This window comes from Aristolochia californica, unplaced genomic scaffold (assembly GCF_029961685.1).
Source record: "Aristolochia californica isolate CCGP_79_NKW_82.1479 unplaced genomic scaffold, dmAriCali1.0.hap1 SCAF_8, whole genome shotgun sequence".
Taxonomy (NCBI): Eukaryota; Viridiplantae; Streptophyta; class Magnoliopsida; order Piperales; family Aristolochiaceae; genus Aristolochia; species Aristolochia californica.
In genome coordinates, this window is record NW_027182279.1 from 6368577 (window position 1) to 6394197 (window position 25621).

A 25621-nucleotide genomic window follows, 5' to 3' on the forward strand; every position below is an offset into this window, starting at 1 on the left:
CCTTATAACAAGGGATCTACTTGGTCACCTCACCAAACTTGGGCCACCCATAGATGAAGAAGATATTTCTTATACTAAGTGGTTAAAAACATGACACTTTGGTAATTAGTTGGCTCATCAACTGCATGGAAGAACCTGTCTCTAATAATGTTATTCATCTCAACACTGCCAAAAAAATTTTGGAGATATGTGCTAAGTTGTACTCTAGCTCCGACAACTTACACAGGCCATATGATATTCTCCAAAGAATGTTCAACACTAAACAAGGAAAAAATATCTATGAATATTTGGCTTGTTTTAGAGGCCTTCTTCAAGAATAGAAGGTAGCTCAGCCTACCTCCACTGATGTCTCTGTCGAAATCAACAGAAGGAAGCCTTAGCCACTGCCATTTGCCTAACAAACATTAAGCCATATCTAGAAGTTGCTAAAAGTCAACTCCTCAATGCCTCTGTTATTCCCACATTTGATGATGTATATGCCACATTACTCCGCATGACAGACTCTTCTTCTCCTTCTCCTATTTAAGTATCGTCCACTATGTACTCCGAGAATAGCGGACTATCAATCGATCACGGTTGAGGATGTCCAAAGAATTATAGAGGAAGACGAGGAAGAGCTGGAAGGAATGGTTTTGTCAGAACGAACAACAGGGAATCCACCCAAAGTGGGAAATATGGCCACACGATAGATCAGTGTTTTAAACTTCATGGCATACCAGATTGGGTGAAGGCTAATCAACCCTTAGTAAGTGATACATAGGAGGACCAATCTACCCCATAAAAGAGAACCCTTACTGTTGATTTTAAGGATTCCATGAATTTAGCTCATGGAGAAAAATGAAAAGAAACCCATTGCGAGAAAACTAGAGGAAGAAGAGGTATGGAATTGATTTTTCCTACCCTCCCACTGAAGATCTATTTATAGATTTATGAAACTACTATATTACAATAATACCCCTGAACTTAGGGTTTAGAGTTTAGGGTTTTAACCATGGAACTTTAACTTAATTACACCAATATCATCTCTATTAGATGACCCTTTATTTACCATCCTACCATCAATGTATATGGGCCTATGGGCTTTCTCTTTGATATGTGGGCCTTGAGCCCGTCTTCCATTTCTCTTGGATCCATGGGTCTTCCATGATTTTATGGGCTTGGGCCTATCTTCTTATACACTTTGATATGTGGGCATTCCTTGGTTGTGTGGGCTTAGGCCTTGTCTTCCAACACTCCCCCTCAAGCTGGGGTGAGAGAAAAGCATGAACTCCCAGCTTGCTGTAAATGATGTATAAAATTTTTCTTGTATAATATGTCATCATCCTCCAATACTCCCCCTCACGCTGGTGCTCTCGTTCATGAGGCCCAGCTGGTATAATATTAGTGAGAGTATATCACTCCTAGCCATTAAGACATTGCTCTGAAGTGTCCACCTCCACCACTGTGTCCCTCCATAGGACAACAACTCTCAAGTGGTAGAGTAATATATGATATTAATGGGGGGAAATAACATAAATATAATAAGAAGTTCCTCCGTCATGGACTTCCAACCACAAAAATGTGATAGTTTTTATGGCGATGAAATTCCTCTGTCACGGGATCCCAACCACAAAATTTTGATATTTTTTACGGGGATGATGTTCCTCCGTCATGGACTCTCAACCACAAATAAATTTGAAATTTTTGATGGGGTTGACAATAAATAATGGTATGAGGCTACCTCTTCTTCAATAATAATGTCTCATCAAAAGAGAGACAATAATAACAGCTTAGATGGGTTTGGATTGGGCCCACTTAACACTACCCAAAATAATCCGTGTAATATCACCCATGAAATAATCCAGTGCACATATCTAGACCAAATTATAGGTTGACCAAGGAATAATTTGTCAATTCTTCAAAAATAATAATCCAGCCAGAGAAAAAAAATTTACTAAGGTGCAAAAATCTTGGGCACGCATACTGAGGAACAAAATAAGTGGTCTGAGTCAAGTTGACCAGGACCCGAGTTGGTCTGGGTTGAGTCAGTAGAATGGTGCAGTTGATTGGCGGGGAACTCGGCTTGCTGGTCTGAGTTGATTGGGGCGAGTCTGGGTCTCCGCAGAACAAAAGTGTGCCCGGATTTAATAAGCCCTTCCAAACTTAGGAAGAATTAAATTTGGCAATAGTACTTTCTTCCCCGATCGAACAAAGAAAAACCAAAGTACCACATCTTTGGGAGGAAATTTTTCGAATAAAAACCAGAGAGATCTTTGAAGGCAAGACGAAAACAGAAACTCTCCGAGTAAGTGACATCATTGGGAATCAAGCAAAACATCGAAGGTAAGATTTTGACGATGGAAACTTCTGAAAAATAGCAATGCAGAATAACTTTCTGAAGATAGGTAGCAATGATCTATCCGACAGAAGTAACGAGAAACTTTTCGGCAGTAGTAGTCGCTTTCCACCTCCAAAATGGAAACAATGCAAGACACCTCATTCGGTGGAAACCATCCAGAAATTGTAACGAAACTGGCAGGATCATTCTGCCAACGTCGTCGGAAATACTCGGATTTAGGGTGCAGCATCGTCTTCTCCGGCGACAATGGGTCGCCTTCCCTGTCAGCCGAACAAAGTGGAACAACAACGCGATTCCGAACTGAGATGGCTTTTCAAAAAATAATTTAGTTCAGTACCCAAATAATAGAGTGACGATCGATGACTTCCTCGCTGTAAGAAGTCATCGTCTTCAGCAAATAATGTTTCTAGTTATTTCCAATGAGCACTTCTCAAAAAACAACGGAGCTTCTATAAGCACCGGAATGGCTTTTGTCAAGATTTTCAAAACACCACACAAAAGCCGCAGGTAGAGACTTTCGGCGAGGGTAGGTAAATAGTCGGGGAGACTTTTTCGGTGCGTAGAATGTCTCTAGAAGATAAACGAAGATAGAGTAATTTTAGAGTAATATTGGGCAGCAACAGAACCAGTAGGGCAATCAATAGCTTCAGAGACAATAAGACTCAAGGATGGATGATTTAATCAAAATAAGAAAGCAAAATAATGCACGAGACAAAGAAATAAAAGAAAAAGAAAAAATTACTAACCCTACATGAAGGAGAATGAAACCTGAAAAACCATAGTCGGAATCCTAAAAATCAAAGCTCTGAGACCACGTTGATTTTCAGGACTACATGAATTTAGCTCATGGAGAAAAAGGGAATGAAACCCATTGCCAAAAAACTAGAGGAAGAAGAGTTATGGAATTGATTTTTCCAACCCTCCCCTTGAAGCTCTATTTATAGATTTATGAAACTACTATATTACAATAATACCCCTAAACATAGGGTTTACGGTTTAGGTTTTAACCCTGGAACTTTAGCTTAATTACGTCAATGTCATCTCTATGAGATGACCCTATATTTACCATCCTACCATCAATGTAGGGCCTTCTCTTTGATATGTGGGTCTTGAGCCCGTCTTCTATTTCTCTTGGATCCATGGGTTTTCCTTGGTCTTATGGACTTGGGCCCATATTCTTATTCACTTTGATATGTGGGCCTTCCTTGGTTGTGTGGGCTTGGGCCCTATCTTCCAACACTTCCCGATAATGAGTTCGACTTATCCAGAAAATGAAAACACTGAGTTCCGCCACAACTTTTGCTGCCACAACTTTTGCTGCCACCACTACTTCAAGTATGCTCTCTGCCACTTCCTCCTCTTCATCTTGGATAATTGACTCAGGGGCCTCCAAGCATCTCACAGGTAACAAAAATTTACTCCACTCAGTGTCTCCTTGTCTCTCGAATAAATTTGTTACCATAGCTAACGGCTCCAAAACTAAAGTTCTCCGAAAAGGATCCACATCTGTTACATCATCACTTCCACTGATAGATATTCTTTTTGTTCCTACTTTTCACTTGAATCTTTTATTTGTTAGTCAACTAACACAATATTTTAATTGTTCAATTACCTTCTCACCCTCTTCTTGTGTGTTTTAGGATCTAACAATGAAGTAGGTGATTGGTGGAGGCCTTGAACAAGGGGGACTCTACTACCTGGATGTGCCTCAAATAAATGTCGCCTCAACCAAGGAAACTGAGACAAGTCTATGACACAATCGGTTGGGACATCCATCCGCACAATCTCTTCATTTTCTTTTTCGTACCTTTAAGATTATGTCAAATTTAAATTGTGAAGTGTTTCAACTAAGCACACACCAGTGGACCACATACTCACCTCATCCAGAACTTAAAAGTATTGCTCCTTTTTCGTTGATCCACATAGATGTATGGGGACCCTTGAGCGTCTCAAACATTTCCCGAGTCTAGTACGTTATTATATTTATTGATGATTTTACACGTACCATATGACTATTTCTTTTTAAAGAGCGATCTAAAATACCATCAATTTTTAAATCCTTCCGTGCTATGGTAGTCACTCAATTTGATCAGAAAATCAAAGTACTTAGGTTTGATAATGCCAAAGAATATATTTTCAGAGATCTTGACTATTTTTGTCAAGAGAATGGAATTTTACATCAAACATCTTGTGCCTACACCCCCAACAGAATGATATAGCAGAACGGAAGAACCGTCACCTTCTTGAGATATCTCACACCTTATTGTATACCATGAAAGTCCCATATTTTTATTGGCCACATGCCATCCTTACTGCATGTTTTCTTATCAATAGGCTACTCTCTTCTATTCTCGGTCATAAATCCCCATATTCCTTATTGTTTCCACATGGTGATCCTTTTTCACTTCCCTTGAAAGTCTTCAGTTGTACATGCTTTGTTCATATTACCTCTCCACAACATTGTAAACTTGATCCAAAATCTATCAAGTGTATCAAGTGTATCTTCTTAGAATACTCTCACACGCAGAAGGATTATATTTATTACAATCCCACTCTCCGAAGGTTACTTATGTCCAGGGATGTAACTTTTTTTGAAGAATTTTCATACTACTCTGACAATGCTCCTCCAGGTCTCTCTTCTGTACCAGCCTCTCCTCGACCGGCTATGCCCCATGCTGTGGAAAATGTTCAACCCCCTGAAGCGCTGACTGACACCACACCTATGGAGTTTGTGGATCCCATTGAGGTAAGTTCATCTTCTCTTGTTCCTTTTGGACCACAATATGATACTCAACCTATTGCCTTAAGAAAATAACCTAGAACTTGCACTAGGCCCTCTACTTCTCACCCTATATCCAATTTTGTGTCCCACCATCGTTTATCCCCTTCATGTTGTCAATTTCTTGCGTCTATCTCCTCTATCTCAGTCTCATAGTCCTATCAGGAGGCTCTGAAACATCCAGGGTGGAAGGTGGCATTGGACAAAGAAATGCAGGCACTCTATGAGAATCAGACATGGGCTCTACTTCCTCTTCGATCAGACAAAAAAACATGTTGGTTGTAAGTGGATCTTTACTATTAAATACAATGGATCAGTTGATCACCTTAAAGCATGCCTTGTTCCATTGAAAGTCTTCGGTTGTAAATGCTTTGTTCATATTACCTCCCCACAACATTGTAAACTTGATCCAAAATCTATCAAGTGTATCTTCTTAAAATACTCTCGCACACAGAAGGATTATATTTATTACAATCCCACTCTCCAAAGGTTACTTGTGTCCAGGGATGTAACTTTTTTTGAAGAATTTTCATACTACTCTGGCAATGCTCCTCCAGGTCTCTCTTCTATACCAGCTTCTCCTCGATCGGTTGTGCCCCGTGCTATGGAAACTGTTCAACCCCCTGAAGCATTGGCTGACACCACAACTACAGAGTTTGTGGATCCCATCGAGGTAAGTCCATCTTCTCTTGTTCCTTTTGGACCACAATATGATACTTGACCCATTGCCTTAAGAAAAGAACCTAGAACTTGCACTAGGCCCTCTACTTCTCACCCTATATCCAATTTTGTGTCCCACCATCGTTTATCCCCTTCATGTTATCAATTTCTTGCGTCTATCTCCTCCATCTCAGTCCCATAGTCCTATCAGGAGGCTCTGAAACATCCAGGGTAGAAGGTGGCATTGGACGAAGAAACGCAGGCACTCTATGAGAATCAGACATGGGCTCTACTTCCTCTTCAATCAGACAAAAAACATGTTGGTTGTAAGTGGATCTTTACTATTAAATACAATCTGGATGGGTCAGTTGCTCACCTTAAAGCATCCCTTGTTCCTAAAGGCTATATGCAATGTTATGAGATCGATTATGAAGAAACATTCTCTCTGGTGGCCAAAATGAACTTAGTATGTATTTTATTATCGCTTGCTGCTAATTCTTCCTGCCCTGTCTATCAACTTGATGTGAAAAATATTTTTCTCAATGGGGATATGTTGGAAGATGGGCCCAAGCCCACATAACCAAGGAAGACCCACATATCTAAGAGTGTTGGAAGAAGGACCCAAGCCCAGAAGATATGGACCCACAGAAGAAGGGCCCAACCCCACATGACCAATGAAGGCCCACATATCTAAGAATGTTGGAAGATAGGCCCAAACCCATAAGATATGGACACATAAAAGAGTTTCAATTTAAAGGTGTTTTACTCATGTTAATCTTCTATTTATATTGGGTTACTTTATTATTCTAGGAGTTATCTTTAAGCGTTAGAGTTTGGGTGTAATTGGGACAAGGGGATTTTAATTGTAATTGGACTACTACTTTCCTCTATTATAAATAGAGTTTCATATCCTCTGATTATAATAAGTCAATGAAGTATTTCTCTTTTCCATAAATTCAACATGGTATCAGAGCAGATTCTATGAGTTGACTCTGTCAACCCACAGAGATAATGTGATCCTTTTCTGATCTATTATCTCTAGAAGTTTAGGGCCGTATCTATCTTTTCCTTTTCAGTCCCTATACCCATTGTTTGCTTTACGTTTTCACCTCTATACCATATCTCCGTTGTTGTTGTCCATCGGGAAACTCTATTTTTCCTTATTTCCTAGTCGTAACCTCTGCACTGTTGCTTCATTACTACCGATCTGGCCAATTACAGAATGATCTCCTTGCTATCATTGTTGCATTATATGCCTCTGCTGAGAATAAATATGCAAACAAAAATTTGACGACACTGCTGATTTCTCGTCTTATGGATTGAATTGTTTTTGGAATTATTCCCCGTTTTGTGAAGATATCTATTGCAATTTTTTTAGGTCTCCAAAGATGGATTAATCTCTATTATTCAGGCTTCCTCACGTTGCTGATTTCCTAGGAGATCCTCTTCTCTATTTTGTGCTCAATGATCTTTTGGAAGATCTATGTCTCTGTTGGCTCACACACCGTAGAACGACTCAATTGTCCCGAGCTGTTTGGCATCGTGGGGAAGAAGGAGATGTTGATTCATCAAACTCTTTGGTTTCTACTATTATTTTGCTGCTGCTTCTCCGGGATTGCTGGTTCATTGGCAACAGCCACGATGATCCCTCTCAACATTGTCCTGCTCTGGTCAGTGTCGGGGAGGATGACAATGATTTTTCAAATTAAATTACCAACTTAGGTGTTGCCTTGCCGTTATGCCGAGGCTCTGTTTTTTTGAATATGACGTTGCTGTTGCCAAAGATGAAGACACCAAACTCCGCTAAATTATCCCATTGTCGTTGTTGGAGAAGACAACTCTGCCGTAGAAACAACCTAACACTCCGAGGAAAACTCTCTGCATCCATCTTCTCTGTTATTTGATTGTTTTCAATCGTGATTCAATCATGCTTTATTCGAAAGGATCTCCAGTTGTAGCTTTGCCATCAATGTCTCTGTTGCCGCTCTGGTAACTCGCCATCTGATATACCAAGCTTCAATCACGGCCTGAAGATTTTTTGGGCTATTTCAGAAAGATGACGGCTTCTCTGCACTATTCGGGGATGACGACATCTTGCAAAATTTTATGTTTCCTAAGTTAGGAAACTGATATAATCAAGCACCGGTTCAGTGCCGGCGGAAACTCAAACTGGACTAGCCCGAGTCAAGCCAGTGAACTAACGACCCGAGGATCACTTGGTTTCGTTCCAACTGAGTCAACCCGGTCTGCGTCAACTCAAGTCTGGGTTAATCTTACTTAGCCCACTTATTTTCTACCTCGGTATACATGTTCGGGTGCCAATTTTTATACATATTTTTTCCCGTGACTCAGTACTTTTTCTCCGACTAGATTATTATTTTGAAGGATTCACAACATATTATTTGGAACAAACTCACATCGGATTATTTCATGGGTCCTTTTACAAGGATTTTATTATTTTGGTTCGTGTTATATGGGCCCAGGCCCATTTCAAATATTATTATGTCTCTTTGGAAGAGACATTATTATTGAATAAGTGGTGGCCTCAATATCCTTTCTGATACCATCCTTTATTTGACTGTCACAGATATCTTTGAGCCAACCTTCTGAGTGTTGCTTCGGTTGGGAATTGAAGTCCATCATATATACATATGGGTGTTTTAAGTCCATTAAGACCTTTATATATATATACCAGTGGGTCTTTTATCGTCGTTCATAGATGCCAGATTCTGACTTGAAAACTAGGTTAATTATAATAGAATAGCCCTTATAATTGTGTTATAGGTGGTTATTTATCGATTTTCAAATGAAACGTGCATTTATTGAATTTGGCATTAATCACTGTCTATATTGCATAATTTTCTCTCCTAAATTATATTTCATTGCTTTTAGGGTTTATTTATACCTGAAATATTTTTTATGGATTCAATTATGGAATTTCAGGAGAATTTTGGTGGAGAAGGAGATATTTACCAAAATGCCAATAGTGAAAGGGAGATAGATTTTTAGGGTAAAAATCGTTTTGAGAGTGAGACAGCTCGGGAGAGGGGGAGCAGCCACCGGCGAAAGGAGAGGAGAGCTCGAGAGAGTCTCCCTCTAGCCTCTGAACGCCGTTCGTCACCATCGTCCACCACCATCCGGCAACCGAGAACTGACCCGAGGAGAGCTCGAGAGAGTCTCCATCGCAGCGAGTTCAACGCTGCCATTTTCTACTCTCCAAGCCGAGAGGTGACCCGAGAGGGCTCCTTCGGCACCGATTCCGCATTCCGACCATCCTCCGGCATCGATTACCCATTTTTGACCATTTCCAAAGCTATTCCGACTCCGACTGAGACTCGAGAGAGCCGGTTAGAGGATTTAGGCTCCATTCCGTTGTCCACTGCACCACCTCCATCCGTGGGTTTCTATCTTTCTTCGTCGGGATCGTCTCTACCGCCGGCCACTCGCTCTTGCAACCCGAAGCCATCAATTTCTGGAAATTGCAGTATCCGTGAGAACGAGCTTTTGCTACCCGAGCGAGAGGAAGGAGAAGAGGAGTAATCCGTCATTTTGCAATGTAATTTTCCTATAGTTTGAACTTAGGTTTTGAATGATTATTAAATTTGATTTGAGAATTAATGTTTATCAAATATTTGTTTTCCGAATATTTGATTAAAATAGCTAGTTAGGGTAGGATTGTAATTTAGGTTGGATTCTGGTATTTTAATCCAATTTTTGTCTTTAACTCTATGCTCCCGAGAGGGGCTAGACGCAAGGATTGAGAAACCAGATTCGTGATTACGTGCTGCTCGAGAGAGGCACGAATCACGATAAAATCCAGAGTTAATAATTTTAGCATCCTCACAATAGGAAATTGATTCTCTGCATTTTATTGTAATTCGATCTCTGTCATTAACTCTAGGCGCCCGAGAGGGGCTAGACGCAAGGATTGAGAATCTAGATTCGTGGTTACGTGGCGCTTGAGAGAGAGGCACGAATCACGGTAAAATCCAGAGTTGACGTTTCCTGTTGAGCAAGTAGTTAATTAGATTATTGCTTGATAATTTAGGATATAATTAGTGTTTACTTCAAATTAATTCATCATAATTGGTTAGGCTAGTTGACTGAAGAATACGCAAATTTCAATCCTCCCTGTGGATATGACCCTCGCTTACCGCTAGATTACATGAACGATGCGTACGCTTGCGAGGTATAAAAGCCAATGTAATAAAAATTTCACACCAAGTTTTTGGCGCCATTGCCGGGGAGGCACGTATTAAGTGTATTTCTTTGTTCTCCATGGTCTTAGATTAGATTTATTTTTCTGCTTTCATAATTTCATGTTTTTGTTTTATCTTGATGATTTTGTGTGGAATTATTTTTATTTTTTTATTTAGTTCGTATTTTTAGTAGCTAGTTTGTTAGCATAATTTGATAGTTAGTTTTGTTTCTTTTTGTGTTTTTATGCACAAGCACCGCTCCCTAGGTGAACTATTAGCTCCCTTTGTTGAAGAGGTAGAACATATTTGTAGAAGAACACCAAAGGCTAAAGTCTCGCAATGTGGTTTCTATTGGCCTTCATTATTTAGCGACGCCCATGAGTTTTGTCGTGTGTGTGATGGATGCCAATAGATTGGTTGTTTTTCTAGGAAGAACATGATGCCTCTTAACCCCATTCTTATTGTTGAATTGTTTGATGTGTGGGGTATTGACTTCATGGGTCCTTTTCTTGTCTCGTTCGGCTATCAATACATCCTTGTTGCTGTTGAATATGTCTCTAGATGGATAGAAGTTATTCATGTAAGAAAAATGATCACAAAGTAGTGGTAAAGTTTTTAAAAGAAAACATCTTTAATCGGTTTGGCACCCCGAGAGCAATCATCAGTGATGGGGGATCTCATTTTTGTAACAGAGCATTTGAGACCTTGTTGAAGAAATATTCCATCACTCATCGGATGTCCACTTCGTACCACCTGCAAACTTGTGGTCAAGTGGAAATCTCTAATAGAGAGATCAAACGGATTTTGGAGAAGTCGGTTTGCTTTGATAGGAAAGATTGGTCCACTCGATTGGACGATGCTTTATGGGCCTATCAAACCGCTTATAAGACTCCTATTGGGATGTCTCCATTTTGCCTAGTGTTCGGAAAAGCATGTCATCTACCTGTTGAGCTTGAGCATAGAGCTTATTGGGCCATTAAGGCTTTGAATTTTGATTTGGCTCAAGCGGATGAGGAGAGGAAATTGCAATTGAATGAGTTGGAGGAGATACGTCATGATGCTTATGAGAATGCCAAATTGTACAAGGAGCGAACAAATCTTTTACATGATAAATTTATTTTTTGCAAGTCTTTTACTGTTGGGTAGAATGTTTTACTTTATAACTCACGATTGCATTTGTTTCCAGGGAAGCTGAGATCCAGGTCCGGTCCATTTGAGGTTACACAAGTGTTTCCTCATGGCGCAGTTGAGATCCGCAATCACGGAGACGGGTCGGTCTTCAAAGTTAACGATCAGAGGCTCAAACCATATCGTGAGAATGTCCCCACACCGGAGGAGGTGATGGTGATTTTCTTAGAGGAACCTGTCCTTTCATCTTGACTGTGTCAGAGTCTTTCTTATGACTATAAACTTAGCACATTGTGGGCAATCCCTACGTTTCTATCCCTTTGTACATTACAGTTTTTATTTTTGGCTTATTTATTATTATTGGGATAACCTTTGGTGTACTCTGGTCTTGATTGATTGGAGGTCCCCTGGCGATGCCGGCCCCGTCATGGACTCGGGGTACTCTCTTGCTGGCTGAGAGCGTAAATGGTTCCAGTAGTCGATGACCAGATTTGTGCTCCCTAGTTTGAGAGGTCTGTACTCAAACAACTGTTCTTGGATTGACCAGTTCGAACTTGAAGTATTGAATGAAAACCTTATGGTGAGTAACTCAGGGACTTGTGTTCAGCGCGGCCAGTCACACGAAGATTTCTTCAAAGTGTGATGTGGGATAGCGGTTTCATCTACGGATGATTACCTACGGGTATGGCTGATACGAGTAAACCTTCTTCGAGGGAGACTATGTATCATTCCTAGGGGTCTTTATTGACTCTTCGGTATTATTGTTGATGACCAAACACATATGGTCCCACCTATGGATTTAGGAGCCCTGAGGGAGCTTAACCCTTACTCTACTTGAGTATAACTAGCTAAACTATGAGTCAACTGGAGTAGTAGCTACTGTACGAGAAGACTGGCACCAGAACCGACATTAAGGCCAGCAATAAATCGTCTAGTAAATCAGATATTTTAGTGATTTTTAGTTGGTTTGTTTGATGATGTGCCATGCTCTAGGTTTGGGGGCGTTTGTAGATATCTCTTTTCCTTGCACTATTTTGGCTTTGCTTTACTTCTTGTGTGCTAATGGAGCATGTGGTTTCCATGAGTTTTATTATTCTTTAGCTATTATTCCTTTTTGTAGTCGTTCGGGTGTTTTAATTTTTCCCCATTGAGGACAATGTCAGGTTTAGGTTTGGGAGGGAAACCGCTCTTTTATGTCTTAGCAATGATTTCTTTTGATTTTTGTTCGTGGTTTTCAAATAACTCCTCTTAGTATGTGGTTAACTGTAGTAGAGTTAAAATAAGTTGCTCAAATGTATTTCAAATTTTTTTGTAAAACTGTGTAGAATATGCCTATTAGAAATCTGATATCATTTGTTGTGATCCATGAGAATTCAGTGGGATAACTTACTATTGCATTAGACTTGAAACTTAGTTGCAAAAGAGAACATGTAAATCTAGTGTTGATCTATGTTAGTCTGAATAGTCTTGTATGCCTATTTGAACTCATTTTTTTAATCTCAGTGAAATTCTTTGTTGTAATGTATGAATGCAAATGGAAATGCCCTTGCTTGCAAAAAACAGATAACCTCAGAAACAGCCTAGGCAAACCCAGTCTGTAACTTAAAAATAAGTGCATGTGTAGTGAAGACGAATACAAAATGGTGGTAATACCAAAAGTATTCAGTGAAACAAAAATTACGCTGGTAATAGCAAAAAATGCGCTGGTAATAGCGAAAAGTGGGTTTAAATCTGGAAGCAATGAGTTTCCTTAACTTTGATGATGAATTGTAAGTTGAAAGAAGTTGCAGGTCAAGATTGAAATTTGTATACTTCTTTTGTGAGATTGTCAGACAACAGGCTTACTCTACTATTTTCTCTTAATTGTGATGTGACCAGGATTTTATTGTTATTTGTTGCCTCTTTGTTTTGTTGAAATAATTGCTTAGGGTCACATTGGTTTAGGTGGAGTAACAATGAGTGTATTTGGATTGATAATGTGCTATATTTTTCACAGGTTTTCAAATTGAGCAGGGTTTCAAATGATTTTCAGATATTTTACGATACTAAGTGTTAGTCATATGCTAATGAGGAGTAAATTTTCTTCAGTTTTCTTGTTATATTGTTGATTTAGATGAATTTTGTGGGTAAATTCCATGCAAACCTTCACGAGACACAACTCGTCCACTACCGTCAAGTAGGGGTTTAACGGCTTGTTGCATACGCTAAATGCAATCGTGTTCCCTATGAAAGTGGAATTTTGTTTTCCTAAGCTTAATTTTGGTTCTATTGTTGTTTTGCTAGGGACTAGCAAAGATTTAGGTTTGGGGGTGTGGCGCTAGAAGGAGGCATTACCCACTTCTCACTCATTTCTACCTGTGAGAGTCGGTGCCTGGGTTGGGACACCGTGACGAAGGATCTTATTACTACATTTATGTCACCCGTTAATTTTTACCTGTGAGAGTTGGTGCCTGGGTTGGAACTCTGTGATGGAGGAGCTTATTACTACATTTATGTTACCCGTTAATTTCTACCTGTGAGAGTTGGTGCCCGGGTTGGGACACTGTGATGGAAGAGCTTATTACTACATCAATGTTATAAACCCTCCACCCCCCCCCCCCCCCCCCCCCCCCCTCTTTAATTGGCATTTATTACTCCTACCACTTTAGAGTCGTTGTCCTATGGAGGGACATGGTGATGGAGGAGTTATATTACACTTATGAGATAAGAGTGTGCCCTACTGGAGAATGGAGCAATGTCACACGGCTTGGAGTAATTTTACTCTCACTTATCTTATGCCAGCTAGGCCTCATGGGAGAGCCACCAGCGTGAGGAGGAGTGTTGGAAGATATGGAGGACTAGCATTTTATACAAGAAGATCTTATACATCATTTGCAGCAAGCTAAGAGTTTATGATGTTCTCTCACTCCCAACTTGTGGGGGAGTGTTGGAAGCTAGTGTTAAGCACCTAGCCAATACTACCCAAAAGACTGGCCTGTTAGGAGCGGAAGACATAGGTACTTACCCCAAGACCAGGGGTCAATGTGGGCCATAACACCACACCCCCCCCCCCCCCCCCCCCCCCGAGCCGACGCCCACGGCAGCTTAACACGTAGCGATGGGTACCATTACGGCAACCTCGTCCAGGAGACTATAAGAACCAAAGTAAAGTTTAGCACAAGTGTCCCAAAACACTTTGGCAGTTGCCAAGTGAACAACAGTTTGGCCACTGCCTCCTCCATTCTATTAATCATTCAATTAATGACTAAAGTATCTTCCTTGAGCCATTTTTTTAGTTAACATCTTCTTCATCAATAAGTGGAGGAAGTTTTGAAATGATGATAAAGTAGGTCTCGATTAATGAGAAACCTCTTCATGGATTGGGACCAAGATGCATAATTAGAGACACTCTTCAATGACATAGCAGTAATTTTCAAAACATTGCTCAATCTCTTAGGAAGGAGAAGAATTCTCAACAAGGAATCTAAAGGAATTGATTTTTGTGTTGAATGAGACTCTGCTATGTAGACAAATAATTATGAGAAATTCCAACAACTAAACTCAAAATTGACATAATAATCAATTTAATAAGGCCAAAACAAGCAACAAACTAGACAAAAGCAATCAATCTTCCCATGCATGTAATTTTCAACAATTGAGCTTAAAACCCTCAATTAGGTTTTCATTAATTAGAGAGGTTCAGATAACATCATGCAGCCTAACAATTAAAGCTTGAAATCAATGAGAAATTCTCGATTTTGTCATAGCAATGATTCTAACTGTGCAAAGTATGGCATAGTTTTGAAAAAAAATGAATTTGTCAATGGATGGCTGTTTTCGTGGACTATAACATGCATGAAGAATAACTAAATATGCATGAGAGAACGAAAAGGAGGAACTTCAACCTTTAGAAGGGGGAGTAGCACAATAAGTCCACCAGAACATGACAACTTGCAAAGGAAGCAAGAGCATGAAGACATCCAAATTCAATGCATCGAGGAGTGAGATTTGTAGACAATTTAAGAGTCCTAGTTGGAGTAGTAGGATTGTAGTTTCAATGGTCAGTGAGTCTTGGATCCCTAAACAATGAATCTATAAATAGTTTTAGGATTTAATCCATTTATTATCCAATTCAATACAAAAAAAAAAAAAGTTTTTGCAACTCCAAGGCTTCCAACTGTCAATAACAAATCAACTAGGTGGTTAACCCCAGATTGAAGGGTTACCATCCATCATAGATCTCAAGGTCCACAAGTCAGCTTTTTATCTTTGGCCTTTGCCCCTATATTTCTCCCAAAACTAGAGTCTAACCTGCTGTAATTGTAAGTTTGTAGTGCAAAATCTATGAGTTCAGCCATTTAATTAGAAGAAGTTTTCTCTAATCCAGCCAGGTCGTCTCATTTTGCTGCATGGTTCTCTAATTTGAATATAAATTGGGAAAGAGCTATCATCCCAGGGAAACACATTATTGAATTTTTAGAGGATTAAAGATCATTGTGTCCTCTAAAACAATGGAATTTATCTAATGGTATAAGATTAGTTTGGGACCTAGTCTTGATCAAAATTTGAAGCCTATAGATTTTTTAGCCATTAGCAGCTGGGTAGGGCAATGAAGGGGGAATTGAATTACTTGGGATGAATTTTGCCAATGGTATGAGAAATGCACATGTCATCACACAAACCAAACTCAATATAGAAAAGGGTCTCTTAGAGGTGCTTGGTATAGGCAAAACAAATCAGTATGTCCCTTAGCTTCATATTGTTGGTGAAAGCTAACGACTTATGTGGATAAATGAACCAAAAGATTTCTCATGTACATGATAGGCGTTTATATTTATTTGGGCCCAAATGATCTTATGCTTCAGGTCACATTCAAGAACTTCAAAACTTCATCTCATGGCAAGCTAAGTCTGGCTTAGATGGAAATCTCATGGTGATATTCCTTTCATAAGCCATAGGATGATTGATTCTTCATGTTGAATTGTGGTAAGCTATGCCAAAGTAGACTATTGCCTGAAAGAGTGGTTTGAATATTTTTGGTGCAGTTTAAATCTGCTTACAAGTGCATAACTTATTTGGGGTAATCTTGATCAAACACTTGATTGGCTATAATTGATTGTATAGTCCAATCTAGTTATTGAGTTTTGGAGTATATCAGCATATCTCTATAAAACACAAAGATTATAATATGATAGAATAGAAGTGGAATGCCTTGGACTAAAATTTATGATCACCACAAGTATTAAACGTTTTAATAAAGGAAAATAGTGGTAGTCTCTACACCCTATGAGAAAAATCAGCATAAAATCAAGTGGCTATGGTTAAAATTTTCATGAAATACATCCTTGAATTTTCCAGAATCTGAAACCCTTTTTTGGTATCTGAATTGTAATGTTATGCCTCAATATGTTGTGTTTTTATTCATTATGATTTGAAAGTGTACAAGCAAACGTCATGCTAGAGTATTGTAACCCTTGAGTTCAGCCATGTAAAACTCAAATATCAACAATGGGCTAAAAATTGAATTTCCCTTGGGCATCAGATTTGGACATTATGGTAAATTGGTGATATGCCCCTTCTTGAGTATGAAATTTAATATCTGGAAAAAATTAATACTTAAACCCCATTTGGCACTTCAAATAGGTGATTATGCCTTGGTATGTTGTGTGTGTGCCTTTAGTTGCTTCCAATCTACATTGTGATTTGAATTGAAGAACCTACAAAAGAAATGGGAGAGTAAATGAACCTATTTAATTTAAAATGCTCTCCCATTTACAATGTAAGCTGAACCTATTTGATACAATGATTTTAAATGAAATGTTTTGGAGAGAGAAATAAATGTTGTGGTTCTTGGATTCCACCTTAAGGAGAGGTCCTTTCAATTTTACCCTCGAGAAACTTTAATAACCCTCTATGGAGGTAAAGATCTCCAAATGAATAGATAAAGAAAATTTAATAGGATACTTTTATCAATTACCCAATAGAAAATTACTAGGACAGCCACAAAACATGTGTCACCTACAAGTAGGATGCTACAATTTATTTTGAAGATGAGTGCGGAAATCGACTTTGGAGTTTCAATTGTGACTGAGAATGAAGGAAAGAGAAAAGAGAAGCCCTCCAAGAACATGCTACCACTTCCTAAGCAAAAGGAGGAAGTTGAAGAGGAGCCATAGGGACCACTCATACACATTTCACACCCTAGACCTTGGGGTGATTTGAGATCCATCATAGCATATTGAGGGATTTTTCATGAGAAGTAGATGCTTTAAAAACCCTTTCTAGACACAATTTGGGTGAATTATGGAAGGCACATATGACGAAGAAGGAGAAACTAGCCACTACGCCTTTTCAAGTTGTGGTTCAAGAGGAACAAGAATGAAGAAAGGAGAAATGAGGAAGAAATAGGAAAGTGAAGAAGATAATGAAAAAAAAGATACGGAAGACTCTAATGAAGAGGAAGAAGGAAAAAATGGCTTAGAAGGAGATGAGGAATCCTCTAATGCAGACGAAAAATGAAAAGAGGACTTAGGAGGAGACAAAGACATCAAAGGAGGTTGTTGGAAGATGGGCTCAAGCCCACAAGTTTAAGGTTAGTAAGCACACACGTCTAAGTGGTGGCATATGCGTAAAATAGGATGCTTCTCATAAATATAGCATAAAGGTGTCAATATTTGTTCTTTTATGTCTCTTCTTTAATAAAGGTATAGGCCTAAGGGCATTGTAAAACTATAAATAAAGGCATTGGCTAAGAGGTAGAACATTGAAGCTCTCTCCTCTCTTCTCAAGAAATTCGTCCAGCCTTCCTCCTCACTTGGTCGGTGCACCCCTTCTCTCTCCAATCTCTCTCCATTTTGGTTCATCTCTTCTCCTTCTCCTCTCCTTCCTCTCTTCTTCTTCTTTGTTGATCTAAAGTCCTCCACATGGGATCCTAAATTATACATGGTATCAGATCAAGGAGTTTAGGATCCCCCTTGATGAAGTATACAAGGAATTATTTATGAAGTCTATCCAAGAATTTATTCATGAAAGGAGTCCAGCCATGAAGAGATAATCTTCATGTGAGAGGTTGTGAAGATTTATCTCTTGTGATTAAGAAGAAGTTATAATCTTGATCTTCCTGTAGCTAAATTATAAACTTGATCAAGATTAGTTGTTGCTAGTGTATTATCAAGATTGATAAATTGATGATTTGCGATTCAGTTACCTTTATGTAACTTAGATCAATTTTCTTTAAGTTGGAAATCCAGCACATGTTGCTGTAAATTCTCTCACTTGACGCTGCTCATGGATCTTGTTATGTTGCTGGATGACCGTCATATGGTTAAATTTCTATTACTTTGCTACTCTTGAACTCCAATGATTGCCCTTTTTTTTTTACGTTGGAGTGTTCCCATGAGCTGAGAAAGTTCGCTTCCTAGAGTCCTGATTTGCCTCTACATATCACTAAAGAAGATAGTGGTTCTCACATATTTGTCCATGGTTTGTGTTGGATTTTGGATTATGGCATAAGAGTTTGCATCTATCCTCTCCTCTTTGTTTTTTTATAAGAATATAAAAGGAATTGAGTGATGACTGGATCTTGTCTCCACTTGACAAAAGCACAAATTCCTTGATGATTGGTGCTTGCTCTTGTGGAAAATTTATATTCCTTCCCTGATTTGGTCCATGGTTTCTTCAAATTGCATTGAGTAATTGTTATTTGAAGACGCCCCTTGAAATTGACCTTGGCATTTGAATTGCTTCATGATGGAGATTGGACATACAAGTAGTAAGAGTGAAATACTCCGCATTACTACAATCCCATTAAAAAGCCTCTCCAATTATCTTAGTTGGTCACAATCAGTACAGCGAGTTCTCATTACTCGTGACCTTCTCAGTCGCGTAATCAAACCTCCTCCTGTAATTGATGAAGAAGATGTAGCCTACCTCAAGTGGGTTAAAAATGATAACCAGGTTATTAGTTGGCTCATCAATAGCATGGAAAAACATATAGCTAACAATGTGGTCCTCTTGGAAACATTAAAGGACATTTGGGACACGTGCTAAGTTATACTCTAGTAAAACCGCCTTACAAATATGCTGAATACTAAACAAGGGGATAATATTCATGAGTTTTTTGCCCGGTTTCAAGGACTTCTCTAAGAATGGAAAATCAATCAGCCAAATTCAATAGATATTGCTGGTCAAGAAAGGCAACGGGAAGCCTTAGCAGTAGCCATTTTCTTGACAAATATCAAGCCCTACTTTAAGGTAGCTCAGACGCAACTTCTTAGCTCCTCCTCTCTTCCATCATTTGATGATATCAGTACCACTTTGCTACGGATCCCTGATCCATCTCCTACTTCTCCTATTGATGCTCAATCGGCTATGTACTCCAGCAATAGGGGTACATCATCCTCACACCGAGGACACGGCAGAAATATTAGAGGGGGTCGCACTAGAATTAGTAGAATGGATCCGACCCATTCCCACACTGAGGCTCGCCTTTGCACCTATTGTGGTGGTTCTTCCCTTCATCGTTTACTTCCTTCATTAAAATCACTTTCTACTTTCAATTGTGAGATTTGTCATTTAAGTAAACACCATAGGAGTACATATTCTCCTCGCCTTACAACTACAAGTGTTGTTCCTTTTGCTTTAATACACTCTAATGTATGGGGACCTTTGTGTGTCTCTAATATTTCTCAATTTAAGTACTTTGTTATCACTTGGTTATATCTATTTAAAGAATGATATGAAATCCTTCCTATCTTTCAAACCTTTCATGTTATGGTGTTAACTCAATTTGGCAAGAAAATTCAAAGCATTAGGTCTGATAATGTTAAGGAATACTTATCTAGTGAGTTCCAATCGTTCTTTGAGGGTAATGGGCTTATCCATCAAACGTCGTGTGCCTATACCCTCAAAAAAATGGTGTTGCTGAAAGAAAGAATCATCACCTTCTTGATGTTGATCGGGGCCTCCTCTACTCCATGAAGGTACCCTACTTTTATTGGTCTCATGCTATACTTACGACCTATTTTCTTATCAATAGGTTACCTTCATCTGTGCTTAGCATTAAAACTCCTTACTCTATTGTATTTCATGGTAAAGATCTCTTTTCTCTTCCTCTTAAGGTTTTTGGATGTACATGTTTTGTCCATGTCGCATCCCCACAAAAGAGTAAGCTTGATCCTCGTTCTATGCAGTGTATTTTTGTGAGGTACTCTCACACCCAAAAAGGATATATCTGTTAAAATCCTACCCTTCAGAGGATGCTTGTATCTCGGGATGTGACCTTCTTTGAGGACACATCCTTCTACTCCTCTCATGATGCTCCTCCAGGGTTGACATTTCCTCCTACCACTCCTTGTCCACTTGTGCCTTTCAATGTCGATATTACTCAACTCCCTGAAGCACCGGCAGCCACCTCACCTATGGAGTTGTCAGATCCACCAGAGGTAAGTCGTTCCCCTCCTATATTTTGGCCAATTTTTTATACTCGGCCAATTGCTTTAAGAAAGAAACGTCGTTCTTCTATTACTTCTCACCCTATCTCCTACTTTATGTCTCACCATCGCTTGTCTTCCGATTGCTCTCAGTTCCTTGCATCTCTTTCTACTACTTCAATGCCATAGTCCTATCATGAGCCCTTAAGCATCCAGGATGGAAGGGGCTATGGATGAGGAAATGCATGTCTTATATGAGAATCCAACCTGGTACTTAGCATCGCTCCCAAAAGGAAAAAAAAGGTCAGTTGTAAATGGATTTTTTCGGTTAAACATTACCCAAATGGGTTCGTTGCTCACCTTAAAGCCCGACTCATTGCTAAAGGATACACTCAGTGCTATGGGGTAGATTATGAGGAGACCTTCTCTCCTATTGCAAAATTAAATTTGGTACGTATCCTTTTATCTCTTGCCGCTAATCCATCATGACTCGCAACTCGATGTACAAAATGCCTTCTCAAATGGTGATATACGCGAGAAAATTTATATGGTACAACCACCAAGTTATGTGGTTGAGGGGGAGTCGATATGTCGGTTACAAAAATCCTTATATGGGCTTAAACTGTCCCCTCGGGCTTGGTTTGATAAATTTAGCCAAGTGCTGCTACGGTTTGGTTTTCATCGATGCTCGATACAGGAAGTGAAAATATGATATGTAAGCAATTCAAAACTAAAGATCTAGGACTGCTTTAAGTATTTTTTGGGCATAGAAGTTCTTCAATCCAAACATGGGATAATATTGCCTCAACGGAAATATGTGTTGGATCTCCTCGAAGAAACAGGAATGAAGGGGTGTCGACCAGTTGACACCTATGGATACAAATGTAAAATATGTACAACGATGTTATGCATGCAATAACATTATTATTTTAGTGTTTTCTTTAATTTACTTTATTTTATTTCAGTTTTAGGTCATAGGGGTATTTTTGGAATATTTTATTTATAGGGGTATTTTTAGAATATTTTATTTATAGGGGTATTTTTGGAATATTTTATTGTAAACCCTAACCGGGTGAACCCTATTTAAGGGGTAAGAGTAATGAGAAATAGAAGCATTGAAGTATTAAGAATTAGGTTAAATTTAGCGTAAAGAGGCTTAGAGTTCTCCTCAACGAGCTCTAGGGTTATCAAGCTTCCCTTTGGCTTGATCTTCGTTTTCGTCTTCCCCATGTCTTCCTATTATCCCTACGGTAATGCCTGGAAGACCCGTAACCCGTGGCAGATTGTAGATCCTCCCAAAGAATCCACGTGTCAGATCCGGGACCGTAACAACTGGTATCAGAGCAGGAACACAATGGGTTATTCTATATCCCAAGAAAGATGGGTTGCTATGGGTAAGGAATTGGAGGAAATACGAGCACAGTTAGATGCTTCAATTGAATGTTCGGTAATGGAGCCACGTGCTCCCACAGAAAAGGTCATACGACCTGAAATTTCCTGCATATGCGTAGGCATATGCGTAGAAGAGGCAGCTGCTGCCTTGGACGAGCAGAAAGGCCAACGGCCAGGAACTCCAGCGGCGACGACATCGGAATTTGGGGATTCCGAAATTCCAAAAATGGCTGCACCGGAAATTCCGACGGCACTCGAAATCTCCGAGCAAGCGCAGAACTTCCGATATGCCTCCAAGGGCTACGATTCGCCTCCAAGTGGTGCGATTCGCCGCCGGAGTAGCAGGCGACCCAGTCGCTTCCCTTGGGTTCGTCGGCAAACTACCCGAGAGCCCTCTGTCTCGGAAAAATTCCAAGCGGCGACACCTCAGCGGGCTTCTCGTCGCCACCGGCGAAGCAGGATAGTTCGTCGGTGCCATAAGCAACTTTTCCGCAAGGGATCTCGGTTCCGGGAGGCTGAGGAACGACGATTTACAAGTTTTCGAGACCCCTCTGTCTCGGAAACTATCCAGTCGGCGAAGCCCCGACGGGCTGCGATTCGCCACCGGAAAATCATGCGATTCTGTCAGTGCCGGGAGAGAGGAAGGAGACGAACGTCGCCGGTAATCGTCGGTGCCGTGAGGAACGGAACCGCCGGCCGCAGAGTTCGGGAGCCGCCGAAGGAAGAAGACGACTCCCGATTAAATTTTCCTAACTTAGGAAAATTTAATTGGCCCGGTCTGCTGAGTCGCAAGCCGGACTGGGTTCCTGAACCGGGTCAACCCAGGTTAACTCGGACCGGGCCCCCCCACAAAAAAAAAAAAAAAAAAAAAGGGGCAAACGGAGGGGGCGTTCGCGGATGCTACTTCAGCACCAGTGAAGACGTCGGCATACAGACTTCCGAGCTTGAGGACAAGCTCGTTTTCCAAGGGGGGTGTAATGTTATGCACGCAATAACATTATTATTTTAGTGTTTTCTTTAATTTACTTTATTTTATTTCAGTTTTAGGTCATAGGGGTATTTTTGGAATATTTTATTTATAGGGGTATTTTTGGAATATTTTATTGTAAACCCTAACCGGGTGAACCCTATTTAAGGGGTAAGAGTAATGAGAAATAGAAGCATTGAAGTATTAAGAATTAGGTTAAATTTAGCGTAAAGAGGCTTAGAGTTCTCCTCAACGAGCTCTAGGGTTATCAAGCTTCCCTTTGGCTTGATCTTCGTTTTCGTCTTCCCCATGTCCTCCTATTATCCCTACGGTAATGCCTGGAAGACCCGTAACCTGTGGCAGATTGCAGATCCTCCCAAAGAATCCACATGTCAGATCCGGGACTGTAACAAACGACTGGAGAAGATATTGATATTGGCAAATATCAAAGACTTATGGGAAAATTGATCTTTCTCATGTTTACTAGACCAGACATATCATATGTTGTAAGTGCGGTGAGTCAATTCATGCACAAACCACAACTTACCCATTGGCAAGCCTTAGACAGAATATTACGATACCTAAAAGGAGCTCCGAGAAGAGGATTACTTCATAAAAAAACATGGGCACTTCAACATAGAAGGTTTTTCAGATGCAGATTGAGCTGGATCAACTGATGATAAAAAGTTTACTTCTGGATATTGCACTCTTGTTGAAGGGAACTTGGTTACATGAAAAAGTAAGATGCAAAATGTGGTTGCAAGATCTAGTGTGGAAGCAAAATACAGAGTTATGGCCCACACAGTTAGTGAACTCTAATGGATCACCCTCCTTATCGAATTAGGATTTTATAAAGGATGTCTCATGGGTCTACATTGTGATAACCAAGCAGTCATTCATATTACTTCAAATCAAGTCTTCCATAAAAGGACTAATCATATTAAGGTGGATTGTCACTTTATACAGGAGAAGTTTCAAGCAGGAATAATCTCCCTCAAACATGTTTAATCTCAAAAGCAAATAGCAGATATCCTCACTAAACAAATTAAATTTGAAATCCTATCATTTATATGTGGCAAGGTGGGTATCTATGATGTTTTATCTTCTCCAACTTGAGGGGGAGTGTTGGAAGATGGGCTCAAGCCCACAAGTTCAAGGTTAGTAAGCCCACACATCTAAGTGGTGGCATATGGGTAAAATAGGATGCTTCTCATAAAGATGGCATAAAGGTGTAAATATTTGTTCTTTTTATGTCTCTTCTTTATAAAGTTGTAGCCCTAAGGGCATTGTAAAGCTATAAATAAAGGCATTGGCTAAGAGCTAGAACATTGAAGCTCTCTCCTCTCTCTTCTCAAGAAATCCGTCCAGCCTCCCTCCTCACTTGGTCGGCGCACCCTCTTCTCTCTTAATCCAAACTCTCTCCATCTTGGTTCATCTCTTCTCCTTCTACTCTTCCTCCTCTCTTCTTCTTCTTCGTTAATCTAAAGTCCTCCACATGGGATCCTAAATTCTACAGAGGCAATGATGATGACTTTGGGAGAGCTGACTCTCCCTTGGGATGCTCCCAAATGGAATAAGACAATTCACAACCTCGAGGCATTAGGAAATAAATGAACCTAAAAAGGAAACGGAAGCAAAGAAATGGAGAAGGAGAAGGAAGTTTAAGAAGTTGATAAAGAACAACTAAAGGAAGAAGAAGAAGCAAGAAAAGATGAGAAGGAAGAAGAAAATAAAGAAAGTGGAGGAATTTTACGAAGTTGAGAAAGACAACTAAAGGAAGAAGAAGCAAGAAAAGATGAGAAGGAAGAAGAAAATAAAGAAGGTGAACAAGAAGATAGCCAATAAATGAGGAATTTAGAATATTCTAGAATAAATTAATAAAGGGATTGATAAAAAGAAGCAAACACGGAAGAAGTTCATTGAAGGACAGGTATGGAAGAGCCTTACATGACTCGCACCATAAGAAGTCTCATAGAACCAGAATTAATATAGTGGAGTCTAAGAGGCGTCTTATAAATGAAGGTCTCATAGAAGAGTCTTAGTTAAAGGTGTTTTAGTTATATTTGTCTACTATTTATATTCAGATATCTAATTATTATAGAACTTATCTTTTAGTATTTGACTTTGGGTGTAATTGGAGCAATGGTAATTTAATTGTAATTGGATTTTACTTGTTAATGAACAGTAGCTCATTGTACTCGAATTAAACAAGCCAGTAAAATATTTTTATGTTCCAAAAATTCAACATGGTATTAGAGTAGATTATGTGAGATGACTTGGTCAACCCACAAAGATGATGTGAAGGAGCAAAGGTCAAATAGCAAAAGAGGTTCCAACAGCAGCAGAAAGCTTCAATTTTCAAGGAATTTTATAATATCAAGAACGAAACTTTATATGGATAATTATATATCCAAAGAAATACTTGTAATTATATTTTCTAAATTATCAACCAATTCCCAATCTGAGTTTTTAGAGGGAGATATCAATATTGGACGAGTCAATGATCATAATGGCCAAAGAAGAAGAGTACTCAATTCGGCTAGATAGTAGAGTTTGAAATTTATCAGATTCTTTTTCTCAAAAGAAGTATATTCATAAATAAATATTATAATTGAATGAAAGATATCAATGTCAATTTTTATGCCAATTTTATCTTTATGTAAGGAGATATTCTCAATGGAGTCAGTTAGGTCCATGTTATCGAAGGAAGCAAATCAAGCAATCATACAAGATTCAAAAACAAAGACT